This window comes from Pseudopodoces humilis, chromosome 7 (assembly GCF_049639895.1).
Source record: "Pseudopodoces humilis isolate 2021_Gansu_Grassland_sample_001 chromosome 7, ASM4963989v1, whole genome shotgun sequence".
Taxonomy (NCBI): Eukaryota; Metazoa; Chordata; class Aves; order Passeriformes; family Paridae; genus Pseudopodoces; species Pseudopodoces humilis.
In genome coordinates this window covers 30,161,018-30,175,812 of record NC_142206.1, presented here as the reverse complement: position 1 = coordinate 30,175,812, position 14,795 = coordinate 30,161,018, and positions in this window count along the sequence as shown.

Genomic DNA, 14,795 nt, shown 5'->3' with positions numbered 1-14,795 from the left:
CCACGTGAAGGCAAAGGTGGCAGAAGGTAGTGGATGACACTAGTTCTCTGCTGAGAAATTTTTCTGTTAGTCCAAAGAAGTGATCCCTGAACATCCCAGAGGAAACTCACAAGCTTTGACAGTCCCTATGAAATAATGTCTTACTAACATCTTTTCCCATGGATACCTTGAATAGGAGCACCCATGGTGAGAGCTTTCCTAAAAAGGGAAATGCTTTGCTGGATGGCACTTCGGTCGCATATCTTAGGAGTAAAAATTTCCTATTTGCAGTGTTTATTTTTAGAGCCAAGCTCTTACCAAGCCAAAAGGAATGGCAGATATCTATTACAGAAAAATGCTTTAAAGGAAAGAAAAGCTAAATACTAATGTAAGCTTTACTCTTATGCTCTATAGCTAAAGGAAAGAAAGTGTTCTGAGTAAGGAAATTATTTCAGTGGTTCCAGAAAGAAGCCTAGAGTTTTCAAAACCAGCTCTGGCTTCCTTGGGGATTGCTGTCTAGCCTTCAATGTTTAGAAGCTGATCCCAAGGACAGCATCTTACTAGAGTGTCTGGCAGGCACCATTAGAAGAACAAATGTATAAGTGGCTTCAATTTTGTGCAGAGATAAGTTAAGAACCTTCATGGCCTCAACTTCTGCCTCTATTCCTGCTTTCTCAGGAGTGATGAATATGGGGCTAATGTCTGAGCTGTAGAAAAAACCAAGCCCCTGACAACAAGCAAAAGAAAGAGAGGAACCATCACTCCAGGGAGTCTCCTCCAGCTTGGAGGAACCAAGTTTGAAAATTTCCTTCATGTTTTTTTCAAAAAACTCAGCAAATCCATGGCTTGTATTTCTTCTACCTGCACCATAAAGAAAAAGAGACAAAGAAAGCAACTTCCATGGTATTGCATGAAGACCTATCCAAGCTGATTTGAGACAGTACATGACTTGTGGTATCCTTCAAAATCCATTTCCTACTTCAGGTATTTGAATAACATTTGTCACCACAGTGGCTGGGGCCCCTTCAGGCAAAAAAAAAATAAATAAAAATAAATAAATTTTAAAAATTAGTTCCTTCTTTAAGTTCCTTGCAAGCCTAAAGATTACTCTTTTTTCCTCAGTTTCCTGTCAGAGAAGCCCATGTTTTGTATGTACATCCATGAGGGTTATTAAATAAACACAGAGCATCTACTCTTTATTCTATACACACAGGGAAATTAAATTCCCAATTTCCAATTGTGGGACCTCCTCAGGAAAACAGGACAGAAAAGGCCAAACTTCCCCAGAGAGGGAAAATCCCTGACTCCATCTTGACAGGTTTTAAACAATTGTGATGAAGTTTTTCATGGCAGGTGTTTCCTTCAAAGCACCAGCTGGGCTGTGTAGAGAACGGGAAGTATTATAAGGTGAGAATCTCATTTCATTTGCTTCAGAACCTATTAGGATACAGAAAGTGAATCAAGAAATTAGGCTAAGGATGACTTAATAAGCCCAGCAGTTAAACACTGTTCCGGATATATGGATCCCATTCCTCATTAGCTCCTAAGCAATGTCAGACAACCCACTTGGACTAAATTGGTAAGACTAATTTCCAGGTGTTTCTTTTTCTTTTTACAGTACAGGACAGGATTTACAGAAGGGATGAGCATCCACTGGATTAAACTTATAAGGAGCCAGATAAAACTAAATTCTCTAGGGAAAGAGAGATGCTATAAATCTCAAGTTTAGGATTCTTTTTAACATGTTTGAACTTCAAAGCCCAGTCTGCAGACCAAGATCTTACCTCACTGGGAATGACTACAGTGGCAGTGATATTTGTGATATACTCACATATACCAGTGATACACCAGTGTAATAATCACATTAAAGTGTTCCTGAAGACATAAGTCATTCTTTTTTCTTTTTTTTTTCCTTCAATGTAACAACATGCCACAAATAAAACACAAATTGCAGTGGGGGATTAAGATCTGCCTGTCACAGAAAGGAAGAGTGAGGAGCCAGCTTGGATACTGTTGCACTCCACTCCTTACCATGTACAGATGCTGGAATATGAAAGCAAACAGATACGATTATGCCACTTTCCAAGATGTTTCCATACAGTCAGGTGGACCCATATGTTGGACTCAAATGAAGAAACCCTCCCAGAATCAGACGGGCTGGTGCAGAAACATCTGAACTGGTTTTGGGCACACATCTAAGAACTAGACCGGGTATTATATACGATCTACGCTATTTCAGAAAAAGGCAACACACAAATGAAGGGATTACGAGACCATTAATAATATCAGCTGCATTCTCTGTGCCTGTTTACTAGTGGCTGCAGAGAGACTAGAGAACTCTTATGTCACCACAAACTTTTCATCTTGGACCCAGCTTCCTGCAAACAAGCCTGGATGCTCTGCAGAGAATGGTGCTCCAGGCCTTGGAGAGCTCAAGCTTCCTTGTGAATGCCTGACAAAAGGGCAGTTTCAGAAATTGTCTTGCCTTTGTCCCCAGTCTTCATCCTACTCCCATTTTCACTGTATTATGATCTCAACTTTATTTTTTCCCCCTTCCTTTACTAGCTCAGGCTGAAAGAAACAAGAAATGAACAGAATAATAACCCTTCTTGAACAGCTAATGCAGCTAGGGAGAGCTGAACAAGTTCTCAGGTGTACAGCACCACCATCAGGTGCTCGCTCTGACACTTCTCCCTCCTGCCTGTCCCCTTGACACAGTACAGCATCTTCATTCCCCTCACCCTGCTTCACTGTCTCCTCCTTTCTTTCTTCTCATTCTGGGAGCCCTCTCCTTTATCTTTACTTCCTCCTTCATCTCTCTGCATGATGTGACTAGACAGGAGAATACGGATTTATGCATTACCTACACGTGCTTCTCATTTTTTCTCATCCATCTTTGGCTGTTGATTTCTCCTTCTCATAGGTAAGTATCTCTCAGCTCTCTTCCTCTCACTTTGACCTTTCCTCTGCTTCTTGTAAGGCATTCTCTCCTCTCATGCTGTGAAACATTCATGCTGTCTCATACTGTGGAATGACCTCTTTCACGCTCTCTAGACTATATCTCTAGCATGGTCCTCGGTGCTTTCTAAAGGATGCTATATCACCATAAATACATAAGCACTGCTTCAGGCTGCTGTCTTCTCCAACTGCCTAATTGGATATGGTATTTTAAAGGTGCTTCTTAGAACATCAAAGATGCCTTAGCTATTTTACCATTTTCCTTCTCAGCTCTGTTGAAATTTATACAAAGCAGTTGTGGGTTTTTTCATCCATCTTGAGGTCACCAGCACACGCAGTGCTGCCCTAGCTTGCACAGCTCAGCTGCTTAGGTAGGGCTAGCTGTGCATTATTCTCCATTTCCCCTTTAAAACGCTCCATCTTTCTGCATCTCCAGCTCTCACAGCGAGATTGTGCAATCAGGTGACTCGGTGACAGGCTGGTTTGCTGCATTGTGGCATCCTCGGAGCAGCTACAGAGGTTTGTACACAGAGCTCCCCGGGTGAGCGAAGAGGGAAGGCCAGGCAGCAGCCCGGGCACTCCTGGGTTACGCCGAGCTGTCTATGCACGGCTGCAGCAGCTTCGGTGTGTGCAGCATCTGCTGGCCCTGCAGGTCTGGGGCTGAAGGAGCAGCCTCTCCAGGAAATATCTGCCTTTAACAGAGTCATTGCTGCCAGACATCTTGAGAATCCTTCATTGTAATTGCTTCGGGGCCTGCACAGATCCGATGTTGCCTCATTATTTGGACTATTTATTATCGAAACCAGAAATGCTGAGTCATTAAACAGAGGTCACAAAAACATCCTTATTCTGCTAAAAGCGTTAACTCATCATTTCTGGTACTACAGAAGGTAGGAGAGACCAGGAATCCTTGTGCCTGTGAGAAAGAAAATGTGGACTGCATCAGAGGCCTGGGAAGATCAGACAAGAGCCCTAAGTCAGTAACCCATTAGGAAAAGCAGGGTGCTGGTTAAAGACAGGTCTCTGAGCTCAAGATCAATTGCCATTTCTGTATTTGTGTCACTTCAGGTTACCATTTTATCCCAGAATATGTTAATGTCTCACTCTGGAAACAGACACAACTGAAAACCTCGCTCATTTTTGTCTGAAGACTATAAGGCACTAGCCAGCTACACCTAACTGCAGAGAGCTGCTGTTACCTCCATTTTTTCAGAAATATGGAGGGGGAATTTGTTTGTTTGCAAGCTCTGGTTCAGGACTGCACTCTCCTGATTTCTCATGCCAAATAAAGGCATTTTTTCCTATGTTTTTGTCTTGCCGAAGAGTTAATGTAGCCAGAGAAAGGATTTTAATTTATTATTACAACCTATGCTTCAAATTTATTTTCTTACTATCCTTCCTCGGGCAGTTTCCTGAATCTGGAGAGATCCTTCTGGGTGGAAAAACACATTTTTTAGAGATTATGTTTCCCTATTTTAATACTGAAGCTGCAGACAAATACTTCCTTTGATAGCTGTGTTTGATTTCCTGCACTGCAGGGATGTCCTGTCAGCGTCCAGATCCAACAACAGGCGCATGGAGGTTACATCCCTCAGCTGATGGGGTGTGTGTGTGTTTGTTTTTGTTACGGATTTCTTTGGAGGAGTAAATATGAAGAACTGGTAGTGCAGGCTCACCAGCCAAGGCGCACTTAACCACATGTGCTCCCAGCCGGAGCCAATACTCCAGGCGTTTGGGGAGCTTTTAGGGCAGGATGTTCCCGACGCTCACCTGAGCCCTCACCGGCCCTCCGGGTGAGGCAGGTCTGTGCCCTGGGGCTCCCCCGCCACGTTCAGGCTCTGTGCCCCGCGATGGCCCCGGCAGGGCTCGCCGGGCCGGGTCCCCGTCTGCGGGCTGAGGGAAGCGGCCGCAGGCCGGCGGCAGGACGCGGAGCCGGCGCCGCGGGGCGGGGGAGGCAGTGCGAGGCAGTGCGGAAAGAGTTAAGGGAAGGTGGCGGGGCAGACTGGCTGTCGGGAGCGAGCATGTGCAGATTGAAACCGCATCCATACTACGGGCGAGTGTCACCGGCACACTTCACCTCCCGCCGGCCGCGGGGCACCCATGGACACCGGTGAGGACACGGGCCGCGGCCGGGAGGGGGGGCCGAGGGGGGGGGGGGGGGGCCCGCGGCCGCTGCCCTCACGGCCGCCCCGCGGGGGGTGCGCGCGGCCCGCGGCGGCCTCCCCGCAGCCCAGCGGCGCGGGGGATGCGCTGCCTGGGGCGGAGGGCGGGGATGGCACCCGGCGCCGTTGGTTTCGCTTTCTAGCGGCGGGAGGGCCGTGCCGCCCCCGCCGAGCGGGTGCCGGCCGAAGGGAGACAAAGGCGGACGGCCGAGCGGCAGCTTCCCCGCCAGCGGCGGGCCCCGCGGGGCCGCCGGGCACCGCTGTGTCGCCCCCTCCCGGGCAGCGGCGCAGCCCCCGCAGGCCGGGCCCCGCCACCCCCGGCAGCTCCTCGGGGCGGCGGCGCCGTGCGTGTCGGGGGGATTTAGCTCGGGAGCTCCCGACCCCGGCTGCGAAGTTTTCGAGGCTCTGGGAAAGCAGGGTGGAAGGGTTGTTGAAATCGGAGCTGCTTTTCTCTGGACAGTGCCCCTTTTTTTTTTTCCTTTTTTTTTCTTCCCCCACAAAAAGGAGGGAAATGTCTCGAAGCATCTTTTTGTATTGATTTCTGTAAAATTTTGTTCCAGTCAAAGGGAAATGGCTCTGAATCAGCCCAGCGTTTGCAGAGCAGAACTGGGAGGTGGGGGCTGGCTCTGGTCCGTTCAATGACTTTTCTGCAACCTTGTGGATTACTCCTGTGTCTGAAGCCAGAGGTCAGGGATACAGATATTAAAGTCAGCTGAAAATGAGAGTTCTTTATTTTCTTGTATTTTCTTTTTTTTTTATTATTATTTTATTTTTAATTTAAATTAGTCTCAAGATGTTTGCTCTTGTTCCATTTTTGGTATGGAAAAATATTCAGAATAGCTGAATTTTTGCAAAATGGAAAATCTGATTCCTTCTGTCCCCCATTCACTCATTTACTCTAGGGTTTTGCAAATTGTTTTTAGGATGCTTAGGAGCAGGGATGTTGGGGAGGCTGCCCTGTCCTGTTCATCTTAAGCTAGACCATTATACTGGGGCTGCCTAGAGAGTATTTCGCATTGTTGCTCCAAAACTACTGGGGATGTACTAACTTGTTAAGCCTCATAATTACACAGTAGATGCAGTAAAACTCTGTTATGTGAAATACTTTGTATTGTTCTCTGGCATTGTTTATTTGACAGGTTTTTCCTGTTTTGTCTTATTTCTGAGGAAAAATGCAGTCCCTGCAGGAGACGATTTTTTTTTCACAGGCAAGGTGGCAACATCTCTGTGACTGCCAGAGCTGTGTGCATTGGGGATTTGCAAATATAATAGATTGCCCAAAGAGCTCCATTCTGCGGTTTTCAGGAGCACAAATGCATTAATATATGTATAACATCAGTTAGAGTTGGGGCTAGCTACTGTTTGGGGGTAAATAGGAAGTAATGAAAACAAAAATTACCATAAGTTCTTACGAAACAGAAGAGACATTGACAAGGAGTCCATAATGCCTGTAAACACTTTCAACCAGTACTGAGGAAAACTGTGTAGGAAATCCGTAAGATACTCTTGTGTCCGTGACACATTCTGAAGGTCCTTTTTTAATCCTAGCACCTTGTCCCAGTGAGAAGGTATGACTTTGTCCATAGAGAAATGTCAGGTTTCCTGTGTTAGGTGATAGCAGCTTGGTACTGTGGATAGATTAAGACTTTTCACTAAATTTGAAAGTGGGTAATTTCTCCCTGAGGAATATATGTTCTCAGTGTGTATATCTGAAAATTTCATACTTCTCTGTTGAGGCTGCTGTTGAAGAACATGGGTGTCTCCCTGTTTGTAGAATGGGAAACTGAGGTACAGGAAAATGGCATTTCACAGGTTGTTGAAAACATACAAATTGAAACACAAGACTTAACTCCAAATCGTTTGGTTTAACTAGTAGCTATAGCAGCTTCCTAAACAAAGCTCAGCAAAAGTGCTAGAAGCAGCTGATTCAATATGAAACATTCTGAGATCCTCTGGTCATAGGAATATTGAAAAAGCATGTAGTATAGTCTGGTGGAAAGGAAATGGAGGGACAAGCAGAAGTTGAGGTCGTACTGCTTGTTACTGCATAACTTCTTGCTGAGGCTCTGGCAGCCTGTCTGTAGCCTTGGTCAGTATTGCTGTTCCCACTCTTCTGAAGGCTGATGGTGGAGGCAGAAAACAAGCTGCTTCCTTGGAGAGTTCAAACCTCAAAATTCTTATGGCAAGATCCCATGGCAGTTTACAGAAGTGGTAAAGGGGGTCTAAAACAAGAGGTACAGATAACAGATGTGTGGGTTGAGGGTAACCTAGATCTCTGCATCCCCACTGGTAGTGGGGACTCTGCAGTTTTGCTGGCAGTGTCATAATGTTACATGGTGCCAAACAGTGAAAGGCAAATTTAACCTTGAAAAGAGATGCAGGTTTCTGGCTTAAGAGTGTAAAGCAGGTCGAGGTTTTTGGATAAGGTGATGAACTTGACAGCATGTCTTTTAAGATACCTTTTTACAATCTGTACTTTATTCAGCATCTTGGAGATGTTCTAGGGAGTGAAGATGTAGGAATCCCTTTGGCCTTGTAATTTGTGGATCTACTTATTCCCACACATCAAGAAAGGGGGAGTGGAGTTGTTTTCCAGCATTGTAAATGTGCTTTTAATACCTGTCTGCTTCATTAAGACAGTAACTGTGCTTGGATCGGGTGTTTCAGGGCTGCTGGCAGGCACTGCACTGTGTCCAGGAGGGGTGTTTCTTCTCATGACGTAGTATTCAGATGAATTTAATTTTTGCCTCCCTCCAAAGTGTTAGAAATGAACTGCAGTTGGGGACTGAGCGTGCCAGGGAGAAGGTATGGAGGGGGAGTGATGGGGAGGAGAGGAGACTGTGCACTCTTTCTTAGTGTGGGGGAACCCCCAACTTTTTGCTGTCATCACATACTTTGATGGCAAATCTTGTGTGGATCCTCAGCATCGTACTTATTGCAGAGTCTGGGGTCAGGCTTTGTAGATTTCTCTTATTTTTGCAGAATGGGATCAGTCACTAAGTGTCATCTCTGTGAGACTTTTTTGAGGAGTCCTTTGCAAGTTTTGGAGTTGGCCTCACTGGCTGTGGTGTGCTTTATTGTGCTCCTTGTTCATGGTATATATATCTGCTCTCCTTAGACAAAAGAACTTCTGTCCTTATCTGAGTTGTTGAGTTGTTGAGCTGTATTGCAAGAAACTGCATGAAAATGATCTGCAGGAGAATTGACTAGGTTTTAGGCAAAAGAGTCCTTTCTGTTAAGCTGTCTGACAACAGAAGGAAGTCTTTCCTCATGGAAAATGATTGGAAAGCATCCTGAAAAAGCTTTTAAAAAGTAAGAAATATATTGAGGAGGCTTAAAGAGTGGTGGTATGGAGGAGACTTTGTTCTGATGGTGAAATCATAGAAGTAATGGAAAATTTTGTTGTTGCAAATTTTACCTTAGGATTCTTTGTTTCTGGATTGCCTTCAACAAATGCCATGCTTAAGAAAATGAAATTAAGTTGTTGTGTTGTTTTGTTTCTTTTTTCAGTCTTAGCCTGCTATTACATGGTAAGAGAGGTAACAACATGGCTAATTAAAGGGAGCAGCAGTGCTCCATTCCTTAGGGCTAATTATTCTCTAGAAAATGGGTCAATTACTTAAAGAAATTGTTTGCCAGCAGGAGGTAGGAAAAAGCCTTTATTCCCACTCCTCACCATCCTTTTTCAAGAAGCACTTCCTAACTCCATAGCAGTTGCAGTACCTTGTTAAGCTCTCAGAGCCATGTCCTGCAGATGGGGAAATGGCACCCAACTAAACTTGTATGTGGTCATTTCTGTCCTGTGTGTTCCTGTGTAGCTGCAGATGAGGCAGTGTCCAGTGGTGTTCCTGGGTTGTTCCTGGAGTGAAAGAAATGAACAATACAAGTGGGAGTTCTATTTCAAAACAAAATTTGCTTGATGTGAAAGGTGAGGAAGTATGGTATATTTCCTTAATTCTTTTGAGAGAAGTTTGATAATGTAGTTAGCTAATGTTTTCCAACATAAAAGGTACTACCTGCTTGTGGCTTGCTTGGTACAGGTTTATAAATGATCCCTTCTCAGATCTGCTTCCTGTATGTGTTTTAGCATTCTCTGGTGGCTTTATCACCTGATTGTGCTGCTTGCTTTACCTCTGCAGGCTCAGTACAGACTGGGTGAGGGAGCAGAGGGCTGGTTAACAGTGTACGTCAGAAATGAACTGGTCTGCTTTTCTCATTTCTGTAACAATATGTGAGGCAGAAGTATCCAGATGGTTCCTGAGATCCTAGGTAAGGTGGCTGTGCAGGCAACTACAAAAAGTCTTTGAAAGAAAGCCAGACTGGGCAAAGGCTTTGGCTCTGCAGGAGCAGATTACCAACACCTGTGCCAATTCACAACAACGCTCTTTCTGGTTACTCAGAGCACTACATTCCTGGTTGTAAGTGATACACCCAGTAATGTCTACTGTGAGCCAGAGCTTATGCACCTTGCAGTCCACCTAAAATAAGTGTAAAGGGCTTTGCAGGTGCATGCTGCTTATTACCATGTCCTCAAAGGCAAAATAAAAGCTAGACTGCTTTAGAGATTTGTTTGTAGGCATATCTGAATGAGCATACCTATCAGTTACTGGGTCAGAGGTGTCTAATCATTGCATAAAAGAGGGACGTGTTCTATGTTACCTTGTTTGTGTCAGTGTACAAGAGATCACCACAACCTTATTTCAAAACTCCCCCGCCCTCACATGCTTCTGTCAAAGCTGGATTAAACGACTGAGGGAATCTTCCCTACTACAAATGCTGTCTTGCTTTCATTGCATAAGATCCAAGCATTAGTAGTCACTAGGTGAGTTGATAGCATGAAGTGGTGAAGCTGCTGCTTGACTTCTTCCTTTCTGGGTCTTTGCTCTCAGGTGTGCCATTTATTGGACGTAGCCTCTATGAAGAGCTTCTGTGGAGCACCTCTCTGTCCTGTTTTCATGATTCTGCTGGGAGCATGATGAAGTACTTCTGAAGGGGGGAGCTCTCTTTAGCATGGGTAGCTCTGGCATAGTGCTGTGTTTATTGTGAAGTGCCTTCTGGGGATGGGGAGTCTGTTTTGTTTTTATTTCTTTCACCCAGAATACATGCCCAGATGATGATCCAACTCATTTGGCTCCTCCAGCCTGATTTGGACTGAGAAATCTTGGCTGGGGCTTTGTCTATGCAGAGCTCTAGGTAGTCATTTCTCTCTGCTTGTGGCAGTGTTCCTGATGATGGTGGTATATTTGGCTGTTTCCTCTCCTGCTAACTGACCTAGCAAAGCTGGATTTGCTTAACCCATGGGACACTTGGAGCTACCTATTTTCTTTATATTTTGTGTCAGCAGAGACTTATGGTAAGTATTCTTCCAGTAAGTTCTAGAGGAAGAGTTATTTTGTAATTTCTGGCGTTTATAAGACATGGATAGTTACCCCTAGTGGTATGGTAGATACCATGTGATTTGGTTTATATTGATCCAACAGTTCTTTCCAAGGCACACCTCACAATTAAACTTTTAATTGGAAGTGGACTTGTACAGGAGCTTCAGGATGTAGGGCAGAGTTTATAAAAATGCTTGAATGTCTTACCAGGGAGAGAAGAGCTGCTGTGAAGGTAATGCAATAATTCCTTAGCAATATTGAGCTTGGCTGCTGTTGCTTTCGGTTTTCATTTAGTGCTTAATACTTTACCATGGAGAAGAGATACTTTCCAAACCATCAGCCTCAGCCACTTGAGCTGACAGTGGTTAGTTAGCATGGTATTAGGAGTGCCATGGGCAGCTAAGCCATTTCCTGTGCAGTGGAATACTTAGGTGCATATAGAAAGAAAGCAATTCATTATGTTATATTATGTTGCCTTATTAAATTGTTGCTGTACAAAAGGTCAACTTCTAGAATCCAGGTCCTTCTCTTAATTACTCCAAGTTGGGGTGTGCTGCCTTGTGTGTGAGGCAGTGGGAGTAGGTTTTTTGTTTTATTTTTTTCCCCCAGCTACATATCAGACAGAGAAAGTGGGAAAGTGTCCCATTCTGATGCGAGAAATGTACTTTCCTTGGTTTGAGAAACAAGGACTGGACAATGTCATGACAATGATGAACATTTGCTATGCTTAAGGACCATGGCTTAGCAATGTTTGGAGTACTAAAAAGCTGTAAGTGCTAACACCAGCATTTCCACTGCATCTTTCATTTGAGAATCTTTCTGTTCTTAATGAATTTTCACTGTGTCTGTGTGAGGCTGGTATTATTAGTGTCATTTTGCAGACAAGTAGATAAAGAAAAAATGCTTGTATAAGCACATTCAGCAATCCAGGAAAGGCAGGAATAAAATTCAGGAATACTAATGTTTCAACCTGGTTTTGAGCTACTATCTTGGACTTTTTTTTCCAGAAAAGAAAAACAAGAATTATGGTGTCTTTCCTGCCCCCATCCCCCTCTTTTTCCCATTGGGTTAGGCTGCATAAAAGCAAGATATTATTATGCAACATATCTAAGTGTGCATGTGATACTTGAAAAAATGGTAATCAGATAAGTTGCCAGGCAACAGTACCCTGCCTTCAATTACCAAAAAGCCAGTGAGTGTGCTTTCATGATATAACATGGGTTCTGTACTTCTTCATAAAGAAAGTGTAGGTGGAGTTTTGTAAGAGTCGCTCCTTTTAAACTCATCTCCTGCTTAATCTGCCATACCGTGAGGTCAGATTTGACCCCAGTTTTACCAAACCTAAAATCAACAACGAAGTTAGATGAGCTCTCAAAGATAATGAATGGTATGTGAGCATATATGAGTAAATAACCATTCCCTGTGATGGTCTGTGAGTGTTTGATGGTTCAACAGCTTACAACAGGTAGGTCGGAGCTCATCCTTGGGACCGTGAAAATTAAGAAAATGAGTGAGAGATTTATATTAAAAGGTAGATGACAGGAATACTTGGCATTAAAGTATTAAAACACAGTGACCCTTTGGCCCAAAAATATTGAGTGCTGTGGTAATTCATGAAAATATGAATGTAAATTCAGATGGCTCATTTTCATTGCCTGAGCAGAAGCAGAATGGAAGGAACATAAGCAGCGATGAGTGTACACAGAAGAAAAAGTGATAGTCTAAGAATGGAAGACAGCATGAGGGAATTCAGTTGTGTGTTTGTTCAAAACTCGAGTTTAATTTCTTTTTTAAAGATATTGCAAGATAACAACAGCAAAATATAAAGACTATTAGAAGTTATCTAAATTAATTTTTGATTTTGGTAATAAATAGCCATGGAAGCATTTGCAGAGACTGTAGTTGTGTGGGGATGCAGACATCTGCCCAAGCCTCTTCAGCTGTTGTGTGGTGGCATGGCTTTTAAAAGAAGTATGAAACTCCAGAGGTCTAATGTGCTTCTCAGGGCTTTGACAGAAGTTTTCAGTAGAGATAGGGGACCCATCTAGATCTATCTGGGAAAGGATGCACATAATCTTGAAATCACTTGTTTTCCTTGGGTAACTGCAAGTTGTTGCTTTACAGAGTTGGTTTTCCAATTATTTTTTTTTGTTGTTCCAGAAGGAGCAAAAGGCATTTGCATTTCAGGAGATGAGGGGCTGTGTCCTACAGGTTCCTCTGCAGTATTTCAGTCCAGTGTAGGAGCAGGTTCAGAAGCCCTCATCAAGAGACATGGTGATACTTAAGTTAAAAGGGAAATCTGCATTATCCTCTGTGTAAGTCCCGCCAAAACAGGGTGAGTTTCTGAGAAGACACATACTCACTTTCTGTTTCCAAATTTGGCACCTTCTTCCCAGGAGAATCCCAGATAAGCCACGGAGCAATGTTGTACCTTGATTTTTCTGTTGCACAGGTTATCGCTGGTTTGTTGCATGGGCCTGATCTTTCTTTGTAGAGAGCCATAGAAAGAATGGAGGGATCTAAATACTAAAATAGACAGTTGAAGGAACGCACAACTAACCACTTTCCAGTTAGGAATTTGCTTTCCTTTTTGTTTGCTTCTCTTTGTATTCTCATTTGATGAGCAGTACTGCTAGATTATGCTCATGTGCAGTCCCAGCCTGCTGACATCAGGAATGCTGGTGTCTGTGTTAAAGGAACAGTCAGAGCAGGAAGTGCTGTTTTGGGAAGTCTGCAATTTTAGTTTTTAACTACTTTTGTATATGCAAGTGGATGTTCACACTACTCTAACCATTTTTTTGTTTGATTTTCCCTTACTACGAACACTATACATTTTTAATCGTTAGTATTTTGACACAGAAAGTCCATTTATATACAAAACAAAAAACAAACCCCCTTTTCTGAACAGCTTAAGCTTTGTATTAATCATGTGAGACTTAAGGTCGAATCTTTCTCTTCAGCTCTACTGCTCTGCTCATGTGTATTATTACATAGTCTTTACTAATGAAGATTTTCTTCAATCAGTGTTTTCTTTGAAGTGTAGATATATTTGTAACCAAAGGTGTGCTTTCTCCAGCACTTTGAGTTCAAAGTGATGAAGTATTTTGTGAAAAGGGAACTTCTTCCTGCTGGGCTGTGTTCTGTGAGCCAAATCTGAGAGATAATGATACAGCTGAAAACTAGCAGGCTTTAGGGTAGCATTGGGTAGCATTCAGAGGGCTGATGAGTTCCTTGGTCTGGCTCCAGGTGAAGCCCCGTGGGTGGCCTGAGCACTGGTGCCAGGGAAAGGGATGGACTGAGCAGGACTGTGTTGTCCTAAAGTTAGGTTGGCTTGACGCCTTTTGTAATGTTCATGTTTCTGCATTAAGGAGTTGGGAATGTGTTGCCATTGCTTATTTTGTATGATTTTGTTCCTCACTCTTTTACATATCAAATTATAGACAAGTACGTCTGACTATGTAAAAAGCATTCTCAGTGTTCTTGTGATTCTAGGGAAATGCCTTTTGAAATTTTGTTTGGATATGTCTGATAAATAGTTCAGTAGAAATCTGTGGCAAATATCCAACTGTGGCAAAATGCATACAAGGAAAATGGATTACATGCAAATAATTGATGTCACAACAATTTATACCAAAGCTAGACAACAAACAAGTTCTTTCCCAGTCTGATGTACAAATGTAGCTAGTAAAATAGCAACTGTTTCTCATGATAAGAGAGACTCCAAAGTAGATGCAAGCTTCAATGCATAGGCAGAAGGTGCTAGATGTGTCTCAATATTACCCATATTACATTGATTTAATTAGTGGGTTTATGCTATTCATTGCTCCATTAATCTCATTGGGAAGATATTTTGGGGAGAGGATTAGTTATTTAATTTGCATTTTTAATTGGAGTGGTTTTGTAGTTCAGTGTCATCTAAATAAAAACAGTGTAAGTTTGTTTTGTTTTGTTTATTAAGGAAAACATGTCTCTTGAATTCTTCTTGGATTTTGGTGCTCAAAAATGCTGAGATTCATTAGGATAACAGGAAGAACTCATTTGTTACACAGTCTGACACATTAATGTCCTTGCTTTAACTTCTTCATATGCAATTAATCCAGAAAAATGCTATGTGTAGACAAGCCCTTGGGTTGTAAGATCTGTGAGGCTGATGTAAATAAGATGTTGGATACTTGTGTGTTGAAGCTGTTACCTCAACGCATGACTTCTGTGAAAATCAGGAATGTGGCATCCTAAATGTCAGCATTTGAAGAGGAGGAGAGCCCCAGATCCTGGGTTCGACTTGCTTGGATCATTCAGCTGTGCTGCTGAGCCCAAC